Genomic DNA, 24,794 nt, shown 5'->3' with positions numbered 1-24,794 from the left:
GATGTGTTGGATTCTGTCCAAGCAACTCCAGGGATAAGTACAAGGAAGCTTGCCATTCAGCAGGGTTTATCACAATCAATGGTATGGCGTATGTTACACGAACAAGGTTCGTACCCATTCCATATCACGTGCAGCATGTGCAAGCGTTAAAACCCGAAGATCTTCTCTGGCGAGTACATTTTTGTCAATGGTTCCTTCGGCAGTAGAATGAAGATAGGGGATTTGTCAACACCTTCAAAGCAACTGACGAAGCTAGGTTTACGCGTGAATGTGTACATAACAGCCCAATAGGCATATTTCGAGTGATGAAATCCCGCAATTCAAAAGCATCGATTTCAAGATCAATTTTCAACAATCCATGTTTGGGTTGGCATTGTTGATGACTTACCCCCAAAATTAACTAGTGCACATTATTTGGACTTTTTAAGAAATAGATTAGAATATCTTTTAGAGGACGTACACCTGATAGTAAGGCGCGATATGTGGTATTTACTTGATGGTGCACCCCCACATGATTAGACGAATTTTTTTTAGATAAATTAATCGGAAGAAACGGATCAATACCATGTTTTTCTCGTTCACCGAATTTAAAATCTTTGTGATGTATTCGTATCAGGCCACATAAAACAATTGGTGTACGCAGAACCTGTATATAGAGAAGAAGAAATTCGTCTTCGTGTAGAAGATAGGGCCAGAATAATTCGCGAAATACCATTTGGCATGGTGGAGAACGTTTGTGCGTGCATGCATTGATAATGGGGGACGGCATTTTGAACAATTATTATTATAAGTAATTGTCTTATTTTTCTTTGTTGTAAATAACAAATCTTCCAAAATGTAAAGATTTTTCTTCTATCAGAATTGGTTAAAAATTTGATAAAAAGTGTAAATTACTACCTTTGTTTACAGTTTTTTACATCCATTTTGTTTCCTGCGTGGCTCTTTAAATTCACATGAAGAATAACGTCGAAATGATGATGTCTTTTTATTATTTTACACCCTGTGTTCCCACTCCACACCACAGGATTCGAACTTTTAGGGAAATTACGTTTTTCATGTTGTATGTTAGAGCTTGTGCCAACTGCCATGATCGATGACCTTGACAAAAGCTGCGCGAAGGCGGAGCCCAATTTTGATAAGTGAAACGTAAAAACGTTGGTCGTTTAGTTCAAATTTTCAGGGTGGCGGCAAATTTGCATTTTACACTGTTCAAGAATTTGGATTAGAATGTCCGACATTCTCTAAGGACTTGTCGGCTTCTCGTCAAATAAATATCAACATAAATTAGCTCACAAATCTGTAGAGCGTGACAAAATGGTACCGATGTTTTTAGTTCGAATAATACAGACGCTTCGGTACGCATTTTGGTTTCTGCGTCATCGATCATGAGAGTTGGCACGAGCTCTACTAGAATTTTCAAAAGTATTGAATGCCTAAGGTTGGTTACCATCAATTGAAAGATTCTTTGCGCAGAAACCAAAACTGATTGTGAAACAAAAAAAACGTGTATTAGTTACCGAGAAATAGAGCCATTTTGACATGGTTACGATGCCTTTTGTTTGTCACCAGAAATCACATATAGCCTCCAACCTAACCAAATTTATGGCAACTTAGTAACGAATGTCCCTAACTCCTAGGAAGTAATTTGTTGTTGACATTACTACGGGGTTATTATAAATTATTGTCCCATCACAGTTGGCGTTGAAGACCCACACAAATTTTGGATGGGCCGTCAGCCTCGCAACGTTAGACAAACTAGTAGACAGATTTTCACCGATACTAGTCTCACTCATGTTATGAGGTTTGCGGCACATTCAACTACGTCACCAACGCCAACTGCGATGGGACAATCATTTATAATAACCCGGTATAATTAAACTTGAATATCTTGACTTTCAATGTTTTTCCCGAAATGTGGGTTACTTTTTCTTCTCTCTAATTATATCTTCTCACATCTAAAATTGGTAATTGTTCACTTTAACTACTTCTGGAATTTTCGCGTTTTTTCTGGCTAGACAGCCTCAGGGCGTCCTCCTAGATCGTGTCCCACCATTCAAACGTTGTGCAAATTTTTCTCTCTTGTTGTGTTTCAAGGTCGCGCCAAGTCTTAGTATAACTAAAAAGTAAGGAAAATGTTCATTTGCACAAGGTTTGACTGGTGGGAAACGATGTAGGAGGACGTCCTGACGCTGTCTAGCCAGAAAAAACGCGAAAATTCCAGAAGTAGTTAAAGTGAACAATTACCCTAAAATTTTCCTAAGATTAGAATTTAAGTGATCCCTTTCTTTAAATATTATCAGTTAGGACAGTTCTTAGGGTTATTCACACCACCTAAATCCAATCTAGAGTAATTTTTATAACAACAGTACCTACCTCCATAGTAATTGTAATGATGTTTGTTATTGTTACAGGAATCAATAGTGAATGGTGTTACTGTCCTGATAAATAGCTCGTTAATAGATGTGCTCTATCGTTTTGTTTATTGTTTGAAATGAATTAATTATTGTTAATAAATTTTACGGGAGGTAGATGAATTTAATTCGCCAAATTAAATAAAACTGTGCAGAGTTTCATTAAAATGCAATCTAGCAACAGCGAATAGTTTCACAGTTAATTGTTATTAATAATGAATTTGCCGGGACTCGCGAAACTTTGCCAACTATTTGTCATATTAGAACCAACTTAGAGAAACTTATCAGACAATAATGCCACCATAATTCCTCTAAAACTGGATAAGTAATTGAAATTGTGTTTTCAGGCTTTAACGCCGAGCATACCCCTTCGGTATTATGCTCGAAGCATGCCACTTCGAATCTTCAGACCTGTATCAAATAAATATTTGAATGGACCTTTCCTGGACTCAAAATTAATTCGTAATTGTGGCATTATTGCATTATCAATAACTCCACATCGTTTGTTGTTTCGCGTGATAGGGCGCACATGGTTGCGTAACCGAAACCGGCGTCAGATGGAGCCACTTAAGTATGCGGCCGATATCACAGCCACCCGGGACTATAAATCAGATCCAATATTGCATTAGCAATGAATACACCAGCACACTCACGCGCTTTTTATCACTTTATCATGTCATGAAAGTTTTAATATTATGAGGCGTGTATATACATATACAGTGTGAGATAGACACAAATCTAGCCCTAATCCTTCAATGTGGGCTTTTCTTTTTCTTTTTTTTTTTGTTTGGTCTGTTTTGTCGAGCGGTACGGCAGTGCCGTTATAACTCAGAATTAAACGAATGAAAATCAATCCCGAAAGCCATAATGCAAACCGGATGAAATATGGCGCGCCGTCGTCAGACTTCGGTTAAATGCGCGCAATGTACCATGTACACAAAATATATTACTTTATAGAGAATTCAATTCGGAAAATGTATGGTCAGGCATTTACTAACCGAGTTATATATTGTTCCGATGCCGAATCCGACGACCAATAAAAACAAATACTCCAATTAAGCGGCCCTTGGTCCCTTTGAAAATCTCCATATGTGATCATTGCGTGGAGGATGCGGTCGGAGGGTTCGGCCCGCTTTGGATTTGTGGAGTTTATCAGTTAATACAGGTCTTGGGTTAGTTAAAAGGTCGTTAGACTGGAACGTATGCCTCGTCTGCCAATATTTTCTCTACACTTTGGATAATTGGAACATTTGGGCAGGGTTTCAAGTTTAATAATGAACTTAATTTCGATTAAATGTACAGCGGTTTAGCTATAAGCCTCGGGCTATCGGGTTTCAGCATAGTTATGCCAAGAAAATTAACAATGGAAGGTTGGACCGACATCAGATTATACGTTGTAAAACGGCCAAGATAAGACAGGAAATTTCCCGATTTCAATTTGTTTTGCCAGTCTTACATTATTAAACCTTGTTTATTTTATTTCTGCACACACAAAGATAGCATTACATCGCAACTTCTATAAACTTGCCTGAAAATGTCTAAAATGACGAAATCGAAGGACCGATTTGTGTATTTTCATACTTGAAACGTGTATTCTGGAAGGGATTTTAAACGAGAATACGAATGACGGTAAAAGATGATCTTACACCTCTGTGGACAACTTCATCACCTTTTCCATGGAAAATTAGACGATAAAAATAATGTTTGCAACAAACCTAATACAAAAAGCTCCTATTCATTGTTGGTTGAACATAATAGTTTTAGGGTAACCCGAGTCTAAATTTGTGCGTGGGGATCAAATAACTCAGAATTGACAGGTTTTACGTTACAAATGATCATAGTCGAAATTATAAGGCAAACACATTGATGCGTCCTCAAATGATTATACGTCAAACCAGCAAAATACTGCAAATGTTATATTTTAACGGTAAATGTCCTTAGAACATACATGTAATTATGTACTAACAACTAGCAACTAGTAATCACTACGTGACTGAAAGATTGTGTAAATTAATAAAAAAACTCCAAAAACAACAGGAATGTAAAGGTTTCACCTTATTATTATTTATGTTTTCCATTTACTTAGGTGTTCTTTCAAACGAAAACCTTGAGAGCCTCCAAACTATTCGGGCTTGCACTATGTATTGACCTCATCTAAATTATATGGGAAAGATAGAACTATCTTTCATGAGTTCATGAGAGTCTGTAAGCCAGAATTCGCCTGGTCAGTGTCATAAATGTAAATTTGTCTATAAGAGCGAGCTTGGTGGTCATTAGCCGAAGCCGGTATTAAGGATCATGTCCCTATATCCATGAATTGTGAAGTGATAAGGATCTTTTTGCCGTTGTTCATTAATTGAGATTTGAATATTTTCATATCGATTGCGTTAGAAGCGAAAAGATAATGTCGGAGTTCTGTAGTGTATGTAGCTTTTCCATTGTGACAACACTTCAAGAAACCTTCAATTGTTGACCGCTGGAGTCAAAATAGCGAGTATGACATCATAAGTCTCGTCAAGAGCTTCAAGTGTAAATAATACCAACTGAATGGACTGAGAGAAATGAAAAAAGTTGAAGACGATTGGTTCGAACCAAGTTCCTGTACATTTTGCGACGTTTTCATGTCACAAGGTTTGCTGTCCTTGTTCGCCGAATGCAAAGCAATCAAATGCCTAAAACAATCCTTAGAAGAAGCTTAAGAAAAGCAGCTATGATTTTGGGCATTTTACCAATTATATTTAAGAAGCAACTATGATTTGTTAGAAAAAGGTATTAAAAAAGAAAGTAGATCTTCAAGCCAAGACCTTTCGAGTCGGGGAAGACATGGCTGTCACAAAATTTCACTTAAGACTGTAGTTTAGAAGTTTCTCAATAACAAGGTGCAGATGCCATGAAATTACTTTATAATTAGATCGACTAAAAAACTAAAACTGTGAAATTGTACTTACAATCAGAAATTTTAAAGAAAATTTAATCCTATGTCTTTTTTTCACTATTATCCTAATTTTAATGTTAGGTTACTCTTCGTTCCTTATTTTATTATTGTCAGATTTTTTTATTTTTCAAAATAAGCTAAAAGTTCTTTGTTAATGTGGATAAATATCCAACGTATTTTTTCATTTTTTAGGTAGGTAGTAAGTATGTATTTAATATTTGATACTGAAAAATAAATTTCATTTTATCGGTATAAGATTAAATTGAAAAATTCCTTCTTACATCAAAAGCAAGCAAATTCTGTCGTTTTATTAAAAATGTAACTTTAGATCACCATAACATTGCTGTTGAAAATAAAAATATTATGAAAGCGTAATAATATAGGATATGAATAATTTCAAACTAGATCGTCGTACGTCTACCGAAAATTACTACAGCGGTTAATGACACCTACTGAACTATATTTATGATTAAGTTTATGAACTTTGTTGCAGAAGTTAAAATTAAAGTTAAAAATAATAAGTATTTACCTAAAAAAATAAACAAAAAAACGACGTTGCATAGTTACACAGCCATCTCCACTTACAAGCCGTGAAGTTAGAAATCTGGCAACGTCGCGTGTGGGTCTATTCCTTCATCAGTCCACGTTTGTTAGATAGTGTTTTTGTGAGTTTTAATCAAAAACAGTGAGATAAATTGGTGCTGAAGAAGTATTTAACAATTCTTGAGCAAAAAGAATCATCAAAAAGTACGAGCATTAACCACATTAGCAATTATTTTTTATAAAAGTATAAAATCAGATAACCTTTATGTTGATTTTATTGTTGTATGCGAATGTGGAACACCATGTGAAAAAATATACGTCCTTGCGGCATTAATTATGAGCAATATAGTAAAAATAAAAAGAATGCTTGTCAACATGAAAAACGTAGTACAAAGAAAAAACTTACCACTTTGAATAATTAGCGAATATGTACAGTCGATGGACAAATAAAACTGGGACAAAAATGACAATCACATAAGTCAAAATTTACAAATTTGCATCGTTTAATTACGGCTTTATTACAAATAGGTTAACTTTGGTATGACATATTATACAGACACTGACAAATATATTGACTATTCAATGGTCTGATTTACGTAGATTCAATTTTAAGTGTCCCAGTTTTATTTGTCCACCGACCGTACTAAGTATTAAAATCGTTGAAATCTTAATAATGTTTTTTGTTTGACACTGTCAGAATTTGAGAATTTTCTCTTGTGTGAACGGATTTTGATAAATGTCACAACTTGTCAAAACGAAACGTCAAGCTAATTTTACAGATTTTAAGCGAATTTTGGGCCTTTAAGAGGCTAGTGGAACAAAAAAACGTTGTATTCAACTCGCTCGTGTGTAAATGTGGCCTTTTTTGGCACTCGTGGCCCTTTAAAACGCGTTTCACTCGCGTTTTAAACTGGTCCACTCATGCCAAAAAAGGTCCAATTTACACGCAAACTCGTTAAATAAACTACTATTTTTATACATTTCCCTTTAATCCATCCTTTATTCATTACATTACTATATGAAATTAAAAAAAATTACCTACCAAAAAACGAATTAACTAAATAAGGCGCTTTGAGCGGCCTGGGGCGTGGACCCACTTGAAGGCGACTAAGCGGTGTTGCCAATTTTAACTTCACGGCTTGTAAGTAGAGATGGCTGTGTTAGTTATCAACCGAAGTAGATAAAGAAAATAAACTTTTATTATCATTTAGATCTGGCGAAAAGTCTTCTAATAAAATAATTCTTCTAGGCCAAAAATTAGCAGTCTACATAATACTGCCATTTGTGATGTGATATATTGAGATAATTAATTTTTTTCTTCAGTAATGACCCAGTTAGTTTCTAATAAGAAAACACTCTCACTGAGGGTCTGTTTCGAAAAAACTGTAAGTATAGGCGGAAGCCTAGATAAGTTAAGATAAGATACAGAATGCTAGCTGCTATGAAATCACACGGCATGAAATAGATTCTTCAATTTTCAATAATTAGATGAAAAATAAAACATTTTACAAAATAAACTTATTACATTTAATAAAATCATCATCAATGATAAAAAATTTTTACTATTTTCCATCTGTTGACGACAAATTTAAGAATTTATTTTTTATACCGGGTATCAACCACCAAACCTGGCCATAGGCACATTACACATATTAAAATAATATATGAGTTGCTATGAAATATATTATTGTGTAATGTCATATTGACAGCTATAATTATCATCCGTACAAACAATGCCATCAGGAAACTTTTGATGTAGGTAACGTAGAAAGTAGAAATACTTTTGAAATTTGGAAAAGGGAAGAACGATCACAGAACAGTATTATGCTCAATTATTGGGCAAATTTGACGAAACAATAATATGTTTCATAGCAACTCATATATTATTTTATTATTATATTATTATTATATTATTCTGCATTTAATCTAGGATTATTTGAAGCTTCTGCCTACAAATTCAGTTTCTTGCAAACACGATCCTCCAAGTAGGAATGTTTCCTTCTATGTAACAAATAAAACAAAAATGAAAAGGCCAGATCGGGAAAGATTTAAAGTGTACGATAAAGATGTAATTGTAATTGAAGGCAATGGACACATTTCTGAATTTTATATGGAGCAATTTCAAATTTGAAAAAGTAGCTGAAAAATCATTTAATATTTTCATTCCTAAATATTAGATATTAGTAGATATTACAATATTATCAACAAAATAAAGAAAGAAAGTCTCAATTGACAAGTGGCGGTTTATTGAGTCACGCCGCACGATTTCAGAACTCTTGTTTTCCATAGCCTCGGCTTTTGTTAATTAGCTTGTAAAGAGTGGCTAGAAAAAGCAGTCAAGTGTTCTGGTAACTGCTTTTGTTTTAAAACTAACTAGCGAGAGCATTTCTAGTTTTCTTACATAATAATTTTTACTTTAAATTTACAATAAAATTATTGTCAAAGTGAGATAACCAAGGTAACCAACCTTTCTGGATGAATTGTAAAAGCCTACCAGTTAAAAAAAACTACCTCTGTTGGTAAAAGGAAGAGAAAACTACGGCCTGCATAGCATAGCATAGTCTCTTAGTAAACCGTCGTCACTTCACCTGATCTGCCCCCACTGGTTAGAGTCCCTTGTTGTACTCATTTTTATGAAGAAAAATCAGTCATGATGGAGAGAAATGAGTAATTTGAAATGCAATGAAGAGGAATATTTTTAAAGTCGTGAAAGTCTTCAACTTTGTTACATCAAGTGTATTAGTGTCTGAGTTAAGGATATTGAAAAACATGTATATTTTTCATTTCATTAGGTAGCTTTACTCGGACGTAAGCATTGTGTTATTTGAAACATGCAATTACGTAGATTGTGTTGACATAGTACTAATAAGTCATATACCATAAAACCGCGCACTGCTCAAAACATCAATAAAAGAAAAGCTCTCTTTAATTAATGTAGCAAAAATCGCAATTAAAATGATGGTGGAGGCGCCGGGTTTTTACATTTAATGATCTCTGTTGGTTCTGTTTAAAATGTATGAAGTCGCTTTCATAAAACATTAACAAAATACATAAATTCATAAAATTATACACGAAAAACATTTTAATTAATTCATTTGTATTTTTAAAACCGTAGCCGAGTATTATTCCAATAAATTGTTTGCTCTATTGTCAATTTGAATCTCATTTACTTAACATTAATAATGGATTTACAGTTCCTGGATGACAGAAGCATATATCACTAATATTTGGATTTGAATTCTGAGATTATTGCACCGGTGTAATATATCAAATGTCCTGTATGTTTAAGGCAAGAGGCTCCGTAAATGAGCTTCGACGAGAAACGAGTTCCAAAACGAGAATCTCGAACCTGTTATTCTTTGCAGTTTATCGCAATAAAAATGAAAAAGCGGAAGGACGAGAAACGCGTTCCTAAAATTTCCTCGTTTCATTTTTGCTACATTTTTTATCATGTAGGTAATTTTATTTATTGTAATTATTGTTTTTGTGAACACGTACGATTTTAATTACAGGACCTCGTGTTTATTTGTTACTTTTCTTATTCCATTCTCCATTCGCCTTGATTTTATAACATCTTTTATTTTCATATCAGGTACTTCTTCCATTTAATTCCATTATATTTACCATTATACGTATACACTTGAATTTCTCGATTTTGTTTCCTTTACGTCCGTTTTTATTGCGTTGTGTATTAGTGTTTTTCTCACGTCTTCGTTTCAGCACGTTTTCCATATTGTAATTGGGTTTTTCGTGGCATAACGCTTATATCCCCAAAATAGACAATTCACAATAAACTAATGCACTTGTTGCAAATTTTATTTGTGCCATAGTTTTCCATCAATCTTAGCAAATTCGAAATAAATTTTAATCAGCTGGGAGCAAGTGATATAAAATGTTAATAAATCAGTCTCCAGGCCATGTTCGAGTCATTTACCGATATTTATCGTTGCTGACTTCTAATTATCTTCTTGGCCACCATATGGCATTTTGAACAATGTGATTTTTAATTACATTTCCTGCAAGCGACGCAATGGCGCCAGATTTATTTAGAGACAATAATTTTTCAAATATTATTTAACCAAATGAACACGAAAACAACAAGGTATCAATAAAATTACACCTTTTTAATGTTTTCTTAAATGTTTTAATCTTTCGCCATTGATGGGAATAGTTATTTGTACAATTAGTTATGAAAGTCATACTTTCATCAAGCAAATAAGTGAAAAAAATGTATGACTTTCATAACGTGTTGTACACACGACTTTTTTGCATATCGAAATTTGGTCTAAAAGGATTTATGAAAAATTATAACAAAAAATAGGTATGCTTTGACAATCATCTCCAAGGAGATGGAATAAAATGATGCAAAAAAGTACTACTTCTACTACGATTTTTCGTGTAAAAAAGTGCTACTTTCACTACGATTTTGCGTATAAAAAAGTGCCACTTTCATTACGATATACAAAAAAAATACGTACAGGTTTGTTCACGTAAGATGACGAACCTGATCAGGTAAAAATGCAGTAGAAAATACTAGTTCCAGAATTGTTAGTATATACTTTATCCTTCTGAAAACTTCGTCTTGAGTATCTCCTTTTTTATATTTCCATAACTATGCTATTGCCAAACTGTAAAATAAACTACAAAAAACCATTTGTCTCCACGGACAACCCATTATAAAATTGAATCAGGAATTAAGTTAATTATTTTGAGTTCGCAACATGGTAAACAAAAATGTCGTTGGTTAGTTAGTCATTCATACTGTGATCGTCGTAAAAATACCAACTGTCGGTGTCAAAAATTTATTTTGCCCCCAAAAGCGTTAAGTGCAAACAACGCAAGCGTGACGCACCCGTAATGACGAATTAAGTGGAAATTAACTTTTTTATTGGTACATAAACAATTTTACGTGTCTCAGTTTTAAATTTTCCCTCTCGAAGTGGCGGTTTTCCGCGGGACTCCATGCATTAATTCTGGCAGTTAACCTCGGTAATTTTGACGAAAATAAAATCAGACGTATTCGTTAACCGTGAGTAATTCGCGATCGTTAGTTATTCCGTAGAAGTAATTGTAATTTACGTCTGTTATAAATTAGTGTTCCAATAAAAACGTTTATATTTGGTTGTAAAATCCGAGCAAAGCAAGGAACTTAATCCAAAATTTTATATGCCCACTGCCAAGATATGAACCACTTGGTTCGTCGATAAATTATACGTTGCCAATAATAATAAAACATTTTATAGTAGTAACGTACAGAAAATTGCACAGTCGGAGGACGTCGGACAGCCACTGATCGATCGAAAAGACTCTTCGAGTGTTCGGAATTATTTATTTTATCGATGCACTCGAAATATAATAATTTCTGGAACATAATTTCGGAAGGAAGTAACTTGTAACTGTCGCTTTTTACTGCTTGTTCGCCAATAAAATCGACTGTCATTAAAAGAAACGACGAGAAAAGCTGATCACGACTCGATAAGCTTCGCGAATTTTTTATGCCTTTTTTAAATTAACTATGTCAGAGCCCACGTAAATGCAATTACCGTAAATCTAGACAGGGAAAAATAAAGGTGAATTGCTTATAATGAAAACAGCTTGTTGCAAACAGATCTCTTTTTCACTTTTGTTCCCGCACCAGAAATAAAAGTGCATCCAGTATGCTGGCGATTTTCCAAAAAAAAAAAAAACAAGTACGTATTGTTCATAGTTTCACACACTTCACAGCGTTTGTAGATTTTTAAACTTACTTAACAAGTTTTTCGCTCGGTTGTAGTTCTTGTATGAAGATTTATCGAAAAGCACGTCTGGGCTCTTGCTAAAGTTCCAACAAATACATAGCAAAGTTTTGCAGATATTGATGTATTACATCGACGAGTAGGTAAGAAGTTAAAGTTGTGAGTTTTACCAAATGTCATTTTTACGATTGTTGTAATAAAAACTTTTGGGAGACCAACGGAATCAAAACAATTCGTCAGTTTTAGGGATTAAATAAATCTTGATTTATAGATTGTCGATATAACTCATATGAGTCGGCAACGCAACTGAACCACAAAAGTACTTTCGATTTTTCAGATATAGAGAAATTACAAATTTTCAAATGTCTGATGTCTGAAATGGACATTCATTTGTCAATAAGTTATTAGACATTTTCAGCACGTTATGGATTTTAACGGTATATTAAAGATAACTCTCCACACGATTTCTCATTCGAAGAGATTTATTTTTATAGGTCCGCAGAACATACGACTAACATATGAATCAGTAGTGATTGGATCCTTCAGATGCCTATTTTGATCATTTAAACTAGTTAAAAATTTAAGGTATTATAACAGGTGTTCAATTGAAAAGTTCATCGAGTTGGCTATGACTTTATTTTTTAAGAGACAACAACATCGTAAATTAAGTTGGTTAGACAAAGATAGCGACAAAGATCAACTTTTCAATAATTGAACACATATTTATGTGGAAATTTGAACAGTTTAAAATATGTCTCTGTATTCTTCTGCAAATCGATTACAGCTAAACACATTTTTAAATATACAGGGTGTCCTTATCGAGGATGATAAATTGTACATGAAAAAAATATGGAAAAAATGTTTCCGACAAAAAAAAAATCAATTATTATTTTTATTATGTTGTTGCACAGTCTAGGACTGGTTTACAAATCTGTGAGGGGCATGATGACCAACTCAATAGACCGGGACCCATGGCTTAACGTGACTTAACCTGAACCGAACCGAATCGAACCGAAAATACTAGACCGAACCGAATCGAATCCCTATGTGCCCACTTGTTCGTACCTTCGTGCAGGTGAATCGAGTTGTGAAGTTTTTAATTTAATGATAGCCTTGTTTTAACTCATGTAAAAAATGTCGACCTCTACAGACGATGTTAAGATCGTAGCGGCTTTATTAGCCGATGAAGATGAATAAAAAAAAAGAAAATTTTGGTTACATCCCATTAACGAAATAAATACTTCCTCTTACCTCCCATTCCCTATTGTAATGTTTGCCACCAGTATTATAAAGTTCCTCATACTTTTTCACTTCCAAAATTAACTTTTCTTCATCCATAAAGAACGGAAAATTTACGTTATTAAGCAAAAATGGTAGACACATGAAATGCACGTTTTGATTTGTCACACAAATAACCAAAATTTATATTTCGTGTTCGTTTCCCGAGATCCATAAGGTGAAAAGTGATATATAACTAAAAATATACAGAGTGATCACAAAAAACGCCCCAGCTTATATCTTTCTTATTTGAAATGCAATTTCAACGAGCGTACATCAGATTAAAGGATTCTAAAAGTACCATAAACTGAATATAAAATGTTGCCCTTAGCAACCCTACCTTGCAATTTTTTTTAAATGGTAACATGTAATTTTTTTGGTACAGTTAGATTCATTATATTTTTCTGAGTTCTGTATATTGAAATGTCATTCTAACATAAGAAATAAATAAATGTCAATTACAAATTGTCAGGAATAAGTAGAATTTTATTCCTAACAGGCCATGAATTACTTGTAGCCGTAGAAACAAAAAATAAAAATTTATTTTGAAAACAAACTTTATTTTGTTAGTGTATATAATCTCGATCCCCGCGCCGCCCCTGGTGTATTGTCGTACAAACAGTGTCCGGTTACACCGACCGAAACGATGACGTTGCGCATGTGCGGTCGGAGATCGATGACCGAAGAGGTCGACCATAATTGTAACGCCGTACGCCATCTTGTCTTTTATCTCACGTGTGTCTTGTATCTGTTCATTAATGTAGTGTAGTCTGTAGTAGAATTAAATATACTCCTGTTGCTCCCGGTGCACTGCGTTTTACTCGAACACCGCTAACAGGTTATGGGCCCAGGCCAGTGAACGCAAAAATTTCGTTGCTTTGTAGTCCGTCTCCGCCAAACGATACGATGGGTTCAAATCAGTTGGCGAGGATAGAAACCCTAAACAAGGAGAACTACGACACGTGGAAGATGCAGATGGAAGCATTGCTGATCAAAAATGACGCGTGGAGTTACGTGAACGGGGCAACGGTGAAACCAGCGGTGGTAGTCGGCGACGTCGAATCAGAAGCTGCTGCACAACAATGGGTGAGGAACGACAGTAAAGCTAAATCCGACATCATACTGGCGATCAACCCCTCTGAGCTGAAGCAGATAAAAGGATGTGGGTCATCGAGAGAAGTCTGGCTCAAGCTCGAGGGTATATACCAGTCGAAGGGACCTGCGAGGAAGGCCACGTTACTGAAACAGCTGACACTTCAGCGCATGGAGGAATCCGGTGATGTGCGAGAACACATCGATATGTTCTTCGATGCGGTCGACAAACTCCAGGAGATGGAAGTTGAAATCAACCGAGATTTGTTAGCGATCATGTTGCTGTATAGCTTGCCTGACAGTTTTGAGAATTTCAGGTGTGCCATTGAGTCGCGGGACCACCTCCCGACACCTGATGTCCTTCGTGTGAAAATAATCGAAGAGAGTAATGCCAGGAAAACTGCAGCGAGAGGAGCTTCTCAAAATGCATTGTTTAGTAACCATAAAGCAAATTGGCGAAAGAAGAACGTGAAGAAGACTGAAAAAACGACGAACGGCGAGAACTCGAAATCCGGTACCAAGAACGACTATGGAAATTTCAAATATCGGTGCTACAAGTGCAAAGAAATCGGACATAAAGCAGCTGACTGCAAGAACAAAGACTTCCGTGCCTCCGCGAAAAGTGCAGAAGATACTTGCCTGAGCGTATCTGAATGTCATCTGACCAGTTCGAACAAGAGAAACACGTGGTGTCTGGACAGTGGTGCAACTTCTCATCTGTGCAATGATGAAAGAGCCTTCTCCGAAATGAAGTCTGAACCTGGAAAGATAAATCTCGCAAACAATGGCTCTACAAATATCACTGCCCAAGGAAAAGCAATGTTCACCGCCGATGTGTTTGGTGAGTCGAAAAACATTTCTTTGAGTAAGACTTTGCTTGTTCCAGACCTACGTACGAACTTGCTATCTGTGGGAAAAATCACCGAAAAGGGTTGTGAGGTCATATTTAAAAGAGACAACGCATTCGTAGTCGGTAACGACGGTAGCGTAAAGCTGGTTGCTGACAGGATTGGCGAATTATATTACGCGCGCGAACGAAACAAAGAGAGATCAACGGGATCGGTTTTCGCAGCGGGACTTCCCTGTACCAAGACGTTCGAGGTGTGGCACAGGCGATTAGGACATCTAAACACGAGAGACATGTCCGAAGCCATAAGCAAAGGGACCGTGCTTGGATTGGACGTTTTAAAGCCCATGAACTTCGCGAGAGACTCCATTGAGTGTGAGGTGTGTCTTCAGGGGAAGATGGTACGCACACCCTTCCCGAAACGGTCTGACAGAACGAGCGAATTGCTGGAACTGATACATTCGGATGTTTGCGGGCCGATGCGTGTTGAGTCGATGAGTAAAGCACGATACTTCATCGAGTTCATAGATGATTGTTCCAGATGGACTGTTGTTCGTTTCCTCAGGTCGAAAAGCGAAGCGATTGAAGCCACAAAAGGGTTCATCACTATGGTCGAAAATCAACAGGGCAAGAAAATAAAAACGTTTCAAACTGATAACGGTGGAGAGTACACCAGTGAACAGTTCGACAACCTTCTGAAGGGACTTGGAATAACCCGACGATTCACCATTCCGCATAATCCTGAACAAAATGGGATTGCCGAAAGAAAGAATCGAACTTTATTAGACATGGCCCGTTGTCTGATGTTGCAGTCGGGTCTTCCACCCAGTTTTTGGGCCGAAGCGGTCAACACGGCGAACTACATTAGAAATCGATGCCCATCCAAGAGTCTCGGTGGCAGAACACCCTATGAAGTGTGGACTGGCAAGAAACCTAATGTTAGTCACTTTAGGGAATTTGGATGTCGTGTATTCCGCCTGGACAGACAACCCAACAGAGGAAAATTCGACTCTCGGGCAAAGGAAGGTGTATTCCTGGGCTACTCAGAAGAAAGCAAGGGATATCGAGTGTGGATGCCTAATGAAAGAAAGGTCGAAATCACACGAGACGTGAAATTCCTAGAAGGTACTGAGAAAAAGGCTGAGATCTTCACTGAATTTGTGCCAGATGATCTGTTCAAAGGCGAAACAGACGAAGTGGAGTCGCCTAGGTACGTGGGTATTGAAATGCGATCAGCTGAAGAAGTCGAAAACCCAGAAGAAGAGGTGCAGGATGAAATAGAGGAAGAGCCCGTAGTCAGAAGAGAAAGAGGTAGACCTAGGCTTGTTAGAACAGGAGCGAGGGGAAGACCTCGAAAAGTCTGCAGATTTCAGGAAGCAGGAACTGCCGAAATAGAGGCAGAGGCCTTTATATCTGAAATTCCTGCAAGAATAGCAATGAATTCACCAGAAGTCGACGAGTGGTATGACGCGATGGCCGTTGAAATTAGGTCCATCATCAAGAACAATACGTGGAAACTTGTCAAACGTCCTGATGATCGTGAAGTCATAGGCAGCCGAATCGTATTGAGAAATAAATACAACGCGAAGGGTACATTAGAAAGAAGAAAGGCTCGACTAGTGGCTCAGGGGTTTAGCCAACGACCTGGAGTTCATTTCAAAGAAACCTTCGCACCGGTTGCGCGACTGAGTTCAATTCGACTTTTAGCCTCTATAGCAGCTCAATACGATATGAACATAAGACAGTTCGATGTAACTTGTGCATATCTGAATGGAGAACTAGAGGAAGAGATATTCATGGAACCTCCGAAATACCTGTTGCAAGTGCTCGAGATGATCCAATCTGAAGAAGATAGAGAAGTAGGAGACAAGGCTAGGAAGATGCTCAAGCAACTACGAGAGGGTGACCATGTTTGTTTGCTGAAAAAATCCTTGTATGGCCTACGTCAGGCTGGTCGGAGTTGGTACGCCAAACTGGATGGCATACTGAGGAGATTCGGAGCGGTTCCCACCAAGGCCGACCCCTGTGTTTACCAAATCGGGACTGGTGAAGAGTCAACCTTAGTAGCTATCTACGTTGACGACATCATCGTCGCTTCGCGTGACCCAAGGATGGCCGATAGGTTGTTTAGTTGTCTATCTCAGAAATTCGAGACCAGTGACCTCGGCGAGATTGGTTACTGCCTAGGTATGGAATTTAACAGGACTCTCGGTGCGATTAACATACTTCAGACGGGTTATATCAACGAGTTGTTGAAGAGATTTGGAATGTTCGACTCAAAACCGGTCTGTGCACCGTTGGATCCTGGAATGAAGTTATTGAAGAGTGAAGAACCTCCCGACGAGAATTTGCCTTACCGTGAGTTGGTCGGAGCTCTGACGTACTTGTCAACCGCTACCAGACCTGACATCAGTTTTGCTGTCAGTTACCTGGGACAGTTTAATAATTGCTATGGAAAGCCTCATTGGACTGCCGCCAAGCGAGTACTTCGTTACCTCAAAGGCACAACGAAGCTTGGGCTGACCTTTTTTAAGAAATCCCAGTTCTTGGAAGGCTTCGTAGATGCGGACTGGGGAAATTGCCCCAACGACAGAAAATCGTTCACCGGGTATGTCTTTATGTTGGGGGGTGGACCTGTTTCGTGGGATGCGAGAAAACAAAAGACTGTCGCATTATCGTCCACCGAGGCTGAGTACATGGGACTGGCCGAAGCCACCAAGGAAGCTTCGTATCTCCGGTCTTTTCTCATCGAGTTGGGCCTGGATCACTTGTCCTCCGTTGTTGTATATGAAGACAACTTGGGTGCCTTGAAGCTTGCTGCGAACCCTACGTTCCACAACAGGAGCAAACACATCGATATAAAGTATCACTTTATCAGAGACGCTGTCAAAGAGAAGATCCTTAGTCTCAGTCATGTTTCGTCTACGGAGATGGTGGCCGACGTCCTTACCAAGGGGCTTCCTGGATCTCGACACCAACGTTGTGTGCGCGAACTTGGCTTGTGTCGCGCCGCAGAAACTTATCGCGACTAGTGTTTATTACGAGTTGGCCGGCGTTCGCGAGGGGAAGTGTTAGTGTATATAATCTCGATCCCCGCGCCGCCCCTGGTGTATTGTCGTACAAACAGTGTCCGGTTACACCGACCGAAACGATGACGTTGCGCATGTGCGGTCGGAGATCGATGACCGAAGAGGTCGACCATAATTGTAACGCCGTACGCCATCTTGTCTTTTATCTCACGTGTGTCTTGTATCTGTTCATTAATGTAGTGTAGTCTGTAGTAGAATTAAATATACTCCTGTTGCTCCCGGTGCACTGCGTTTTACTCGAACACCGCTAACATATTTGTCGTAATTTTTGTTTGTTTAATTTTTTTTTCCAATTTCGTTTTGTGAAATAAAATGAATAATAACGAAATTATGGATATTTTACAAGCATATTTCGAAAATAATAGAAATTACTGCATGCAGAGAAACGCCACCTGAAATCCTTCTGAATGCCACGGGAAGTGTGATACGGAGATGCCTCGAACAAAATAGTGCTCAGTTTGAACAGTTCCGTTGAAAAATGTTTATTGTTATTTTTATTGTTTGTATTAACAAATAAAAATTATTTCTTTGGCTACAAAAATGTCTTCATAAGTAATTCATGGCCTGTTACGAATAAAGTTCTACTTGCTCCTAATAGAATTAAAAATTAGAATAACATTTAAATATACAGGGTGTGCTATATTTTTGAACTCAGACAAACATAATGAATCTAACTGTACCAAAAAAACTGTATGTTGCTATTTAAAAAAATTAAATTGACCCTTAACCCTTGCAAGGTAGGGTTGCTTTAATTTGATGTATCGCTTGTTGAAATCGGATTTCAAATAAGGGAGATATAAGCTGGGGCGTTTTTTTGTGATCACTCTGTATAAACTTTTCAGTTTATATACCTAACTTGACATCTGTCAAAGATAACCTCAAAATTTACAATTAATTAATGTGTTTTAAGACTTTGCCCAAACGAACACGAAATACATTATTCAATATTCGTGCGCTGTCACTTTTGAGGTATTCGGCCTGTTTTATCACTTGACTGACGCCTCGTGCTTCAAACTTTGGCCTCATACCTGAAAAGTGATCTGACAGCGCTACTCATATGAAAATAACAATTTCTGCAAATGACTATTTTTTTATATTTTTCAAGCCTCTATTTGACACTCCGCAGATAGAACAATAATCACTAGTCATCAGTGTTAAAATAATCACGCTGACTCGCTGAGTAAAGGTTTTTGTGTTCGAATTGTAGCGGTAACGCACTGAACCCATTTGTATCTATTTGTAACTATTTCCACATTGAAATATGCCCGATTCGCGTACATTTATGGTGACTGTTCAGCGAATGCGTGAACATGTAAAATGTAGTAACTCCAGATCTGGACGGTGCAAAATGTGACTGCTTTTTGATATTGAAGAAGAGATAACTTTGAATATAAGAGAGCTTGCTTTACGTATAGATGTTTCCACATTCATTACGACATGAATGCGATTGACAAAAATAGATTTTAATGAACTTATGGGCAAGAATAGTGGAGATCGTCTAATTGGGCTTCATATTTTAGGTTTTCTTCAAAATATGTTGAATAACCTTTTCGAAGATACGCCCTTGGTTACACGACGCGATGTGTTATACTTATTAGCCATTCACAAAACTCCCGACATTTTTGACATTTCGAGTTTCTCAAAATAATATAATTAATGATCTTTTGAAATTTGAGGCGGTAAAAGGATGATCAGGTCCTGTGTACAGCAAATTAAAATACACACCGCACAACAATTATCGCATCACTTTGTTTCTTAAATATATAGCAAATGGTCTGCAAACATTTGGTATACATAGACTAAATTTAATCTTTAAGAAGATTTCAACCCTATATTGGAATGATAATTGATTTTTGCATTGCTTGTGTCAATTTTTATTGACTGTATTCAAGACATTGCAGAACCATCTCGTTTACCACAATACTTTAGAGCGAATTAATCAATGACTGTAACTCCTTATGTTGATATGTGCAATGTGGATTTTATACAATTTCATTCTCGGAAGGATAACACAGAAAAAAAAAGTTAAAGTTTATATTTTACATGTATAAACATATGTTAGGCGATAATTGTTGTGGGGAGTGTATTAGGTGTACTTATGAAATAAACTAAAAAATTTACATATAAAATTGCAAATGACAGTAAATGTCACGGGAGTTTTCTGAATAAGTTATACGGTTATAGGTATACGGCAGAACTCCACTGTACTGTTTTCATGAAAAATGGTCTTTTACAAAATGTAATAGTTATTTACACAATTAGTGGGATAAAAGCAATATTACAGGATTCGAGTGTGAAGATTGCAGATGACGAGGGTGTTAGCCCGAGTTCATCTGTAATCACACGAGTTTCCTGTAATATGCTTTAGCCCACGTGTTATGTACAAAATTTTATCTAAGACCGCCCCGAATTAAAAAAAAGAGGTAAATCTCATTTATTTCCGCCAGTTTCATTACACCACTCAGTGGAATAATGACCTACTTATCCCACTGAGTGGGGTAATGAAGCTCGCTTATCCCACTGAGTGGAGTAATGAAATGCGTCAGGTAATGAAGTTCCTTATTCCACTTAAATGAGTGGGATAAGTGTCATTTATCCCACGGGATTAGATAAATATATGTATAACAAAAACAAAAAAAAAACAGTTCCATTATATTCCAAAAATAAATGATTATATAGTAGTATATTAAAAAACAAGTTTCATAAGACCAGTCTTGAAGCACGAATTCAAGTTTAAAAAACGAGTGCGTAGCCACGATTTAATTTAAAGAATGAGTGCTTCAAGGTCTTATGAAACGAGTTTTTTTTTACTATTTTTCGTAATTTGTCCTTTTCAAGCCGTTTTTAAACAAACATGTTTACTTTAGTCGATTTAGGGATTTTTGTGGCGGTTGGTAATGTCTTAATTTTAAAAGTAAACGTTTGATCTAGTCCCCGTTTGTTTTATCCAAATTCTGTCACAAAACACGAATATGGAAGATAATCAAGATAATCTTGCATGTACGCCCCTTGAAATACGTGAAATTGCTAAAAAATACGGCCAAATTTTTCCACTGAACACTTCCTGTTTTTGACACATTTTCTAATTTAAACTGACATGCATGACAAAATAATTCCGTATCAAGCTTTGCCAACCTAGAAATTTTCATAAAATGTTGCGTGAATTAATGGCTATAATGACATCGGAGATGACGTCGCGTTCGTTAATATGTCTATTAGAAAAAAAAAATGGAGGCAAATTACAAAAAATTGAAATATGTAATTTCAAATAACAAAACTTAATTTCCCCTAACTTTATACTAAATTTCAAGGTATAACCGATAAACCGGTTTCGGAATATTTACCATTTCCATACTTTTTATCGACTCTGTATAACATGCCTAAAGATTTAACAAACACAGATAGCACAGTATTTAAAAAAAATGACGGCAGTTACTGCAAATCTGAACAAAGAGTTGGCTTTAATTTTGTCATAGCTGCAACTACGAGTATGTAATAAGATGGCGAAAGGCAATCTATTGCTAGCTGGCACATACCTGCTCGATACTATACTTATTGCATTGATTAGATGTTTACCATAAACGAGTACTTGAAAAATACGCAGCGAAACAGATTAATTAAATTTCAGCCTACCAGGTATTCTACATTGGTACCTTTTCTGAAATGATATATTTTGGTGTTTTTAGAAAACGAGAGATTCGTAAAATTGTTAAATTTTAGTTGAAATGCTGTATACAGTTCACGAAACACAGGATCAGATTCACAAGGAACTACCAAATACTGTAAATTGTGCACTATTTCAGTAAAGCTTATTGCACAAATTCTGCTGTATACCATCAAAGATAAAATTTTTGTCGTCGACTATGAATGATAGAAGAACAATGGATACTAACCACATTCAATCATTTTGACATTTTGAACCTCTTAAATAAATAGTTTTTAGTCGGTAAAAACTATTTTACTTATCTCCTATACATTGTAGTAATTATTGTCGATTCCATTTCAGTCATTCGTATTTATTATTTGCAGATGACCTTTTTGAAATTTATCACCTTAGTTACGGATCTTCTTCCACCATTTGCCAACCAAATCATTTGCCCGCATCTCAAGAAGGATTTTTTCATTGACACCATCGGATTTTCTGTATTAATTTCCACATGATTTCCCACTTAATGGATGTCCTTTCAGACGTTTTCCTTTCCTTGTCCTGGACGTTTACCAATATGACCCAGTTCCTTAAATCGTTTATGGCACCAAAAATATTTTGTTGAGGTGTTTAAGGTCAGGAATAATCCGATACCGGAACAGAAAAAAGTAATACTAGCGGAGTACATGTTTAACATTCTTATACAGGGCGTAGAATGGATTTTGGTACATAGGAACTTTACGTGTAATAGTAAAAATCCTCGGATATTGGCTCCCCTAATTATTTTCCAAAAAAATCTTAAATGCTAAAGTTGTAGAGTAAAAAAGTTGTACCTAAATTCTTTTAAAATTATATTCTGGTTCTGTTAGACAAGAAAAATTAAATATTAAAAATCTATCGATAAAATACAGTGTGGAATAAAATGATTTACATCTAGTTACCTTTGCATTACCCGTGTAAAAATACGAAATGCCGCTCTACAAAAAAAAGAAAGCCAAATGTGATTTATTGCGAAAGGATGATATGAATGCAAAGTAGAGATTGAAATTAAAAAGGAGCTAACAAAAGCAAGTCACAGCTAGTGTTGAAAGTGGCCACCAACGTTTGTTAATTCAATTTAGTAAATTGTAACAATTGTCAATTCGATTGATGACATTTATTGACAGAACTAATAGTTCGGCACTTCAAAAAAAAAGTAGAGCGGTACAGGAAAATTTACATGTGCAAAAATTCCAAAGGTAACTAGATGTAAATCATTTTATTCCACACTGTAGTAATAGCCATACATAAATACAGTTAATTTCAAAATTATAGAGTACACCTAATTTTCCACAGTGTGAAATGCACTTACATATTTTGTCAATGATCAATGTCAATTTTGACAAACAAAATGCCTAATCTAACCGAAAACGCGAAAGTGCTCATTCTTTCCAAATTAGAAGAAGGGTGGTCGATCCGGAGGGTATCCCAGTATTATAACATCGCGAAGAACACCGTGCAGGATAAAACAGACGTTTTATGTTGTCAAACTTACCTAACCTATTCATATAAAAATATTAGGTTTAAATTTCAAAAAGGCATCTTTACATGTGGAAAAAACTGTAATAAATCGAATTTTTTAGGTGTACTCTATAATTTTGAAATTAACTGTACATAACTTTTACGCTACAAAAGATTTTCAAAATAGCGGCGATGTGGGTGTGTTACAGTACTGAATTCATAAAAAAAATACTCTTCAAAAATATTAAATTTGACCCCCCTTGCCATATAAAAAAAAATTGGAATGGAGCCGAGTCGATGACCCTTATTATTTTTTCGACCTACCCCCACCCTCTTCCACCCCCCGTGGTCCGATTGACACCAAAAGCTTTTCAACTCGAGAGACCACGGGTAAGTTTGTGTTGGTCAAATTTTAAAGGAATCGGTCAAAGCGTTTTTGAGTAATCGTGGGAAAACGAAAAGTGGGACAGATAGACGCAAAGACAGACATCATTCTAAAAACTTCATAAATGTGCTCAGGGGATCTCAAAACGTAAAGATCTGATGAAATTAGCAATTCGAAATTTTGGACCGATCACAATAACTTACCCACCTTTGGTCGGGTAAGTTAAAAATTAAGTTAGCCTTGTATCTTCAGAATAAATGAGGTTAGAATATTGAAAAAAATCTCAGATGATAGAATTTAAACATTTCTAACTGTGTCCCAAATTTCAACGAGTTCTGGTAAACCGTTCTGAAAATATTTAGCTGTATCCATACTTTTTAGCGACCTGTATGTATATAATGTGACGCAAAAAATTGAAGTAAATTATGCAGCAGATTGCTGAGTAGTGGTTTTTAATGGAAGAATCACAAGTTATAAGAAATACAACTTTAAAAATGCTACTTAACTTCTCAGTAGAATTATTTTATAATATCAATGCAACTTCCAATGCTTGTTATTCTAAACTTTGCAGCATCTTCGATCAGTTTTGTACCACTAATGCGCCCATACGATTCTACACCTCGGTTCGGGAAAAGGCAGTAGCTGCTCGTGTCATTTTTAGATGGACAGTACAGGAAAAGTGTAATCACTTAGTCACGTGCTGATGACAACAGGGAGTTCGATGCCATATATCACTTTATTCTGCTAAAAAACTTTTTATACGCAGTGACTCATTTCTAATTTTCTTATAGTAAAGGTCATATTTATGTGATCATATTCCGTTTATTGAATTTTAGAACGTTGAATCTAATTACATATATAGTTTCAACTTTGGTCTAATTCAGGGTTCTAAAATTAATATGGGACTACTATTGTTGATCCTAAAATAGTTCTTCGTCTCTCTTCAGTTGTTGTTTTATTGCTCTATAACGGCTCTTTAAAACTGATGCAAACTTAATAAGTTAAACTACAACATTAATTATTATTAACGATTTGACTTTTTCTAAATCTCTTAAAACTCCCATTTTTGATTATAAAATCTTCAACGTAAATCTAATGCATCAGTACTCTGCAATAGTTTGATTGTTTGATTCTAAATTTAGGTTTTTGAGGGACATTAACACCATAATGTATGTTGCATTTAAAAACCAAGATTTATATTACGTAATTGCAAAGACTAATTCTGATTGCTTAAATCTTTATACAGGCTAATTCACGAAGTGTGGTCAATATTTGAACCTGCGATAGACTCCTATTTATAGTTACGAATAAAAATACATTTTTTTTATACTAC

At 36.1% G+C, this 24,794-nt stretch overlaps 1 protein-coding gene and 1 long non-coding RNA gene across 4 annotated transcripts in view; one reads left to right on the top strand and one right to left on the bottom strand.

The window, feature by feature from the left end:
* The window catches only part of LOC138126042 (CUGBP Elav-like family member 1), a 313,867-nt gene that overhangs the window by 258,537 nt on the left and 30,536 nt on the right, over nucleotides 1–24,794 (bottom strand). The window lies entirely within an intron of this gene.
* The window catches only part of LOC138126047 (uncharacterized), a 217,009-nt gene that overhangs the window by 188,214 nt on the left and 4,001 nt on the right, over nucleotides 1–24,794 (top strand). Inside the window, exon 3 of one of the 2 annotated variants that reach the window (XR_011157581.1) lies at nucleotides 21,960–23,466. The exons of the other annotated variant lie outside the window; for it this stretch is intronic. This is a non-coding gene — a long non-coding RNA (uncharacterized lncRNA). The remainder of the gene's footprint in view (nucleotides 1–21,959; nucleotides 23,467–24,794) is intronic. 2 annotated transcript variants of the gene reach the window in all.

Source organism: Tenebrio molitor, chromosome 3 (genome assembly GCF_963966145.1).
Source record: "Tenebrio molitor chromosome 3, icTenMoli1.1, whole genome shotgun sequence".
In the NCBI taxonomy this organism is placed as follows: Eukaryota; Metazoa; Arthropoda; class Insecta; order Coleoptera; family Tenebrionidae; genus Tenebrio; species Tenebrio molitor.
Note: the sequence above shows the minus strand (reverse complement) of the source record. Positions and strands in the feature narration are given on the sequence as shown.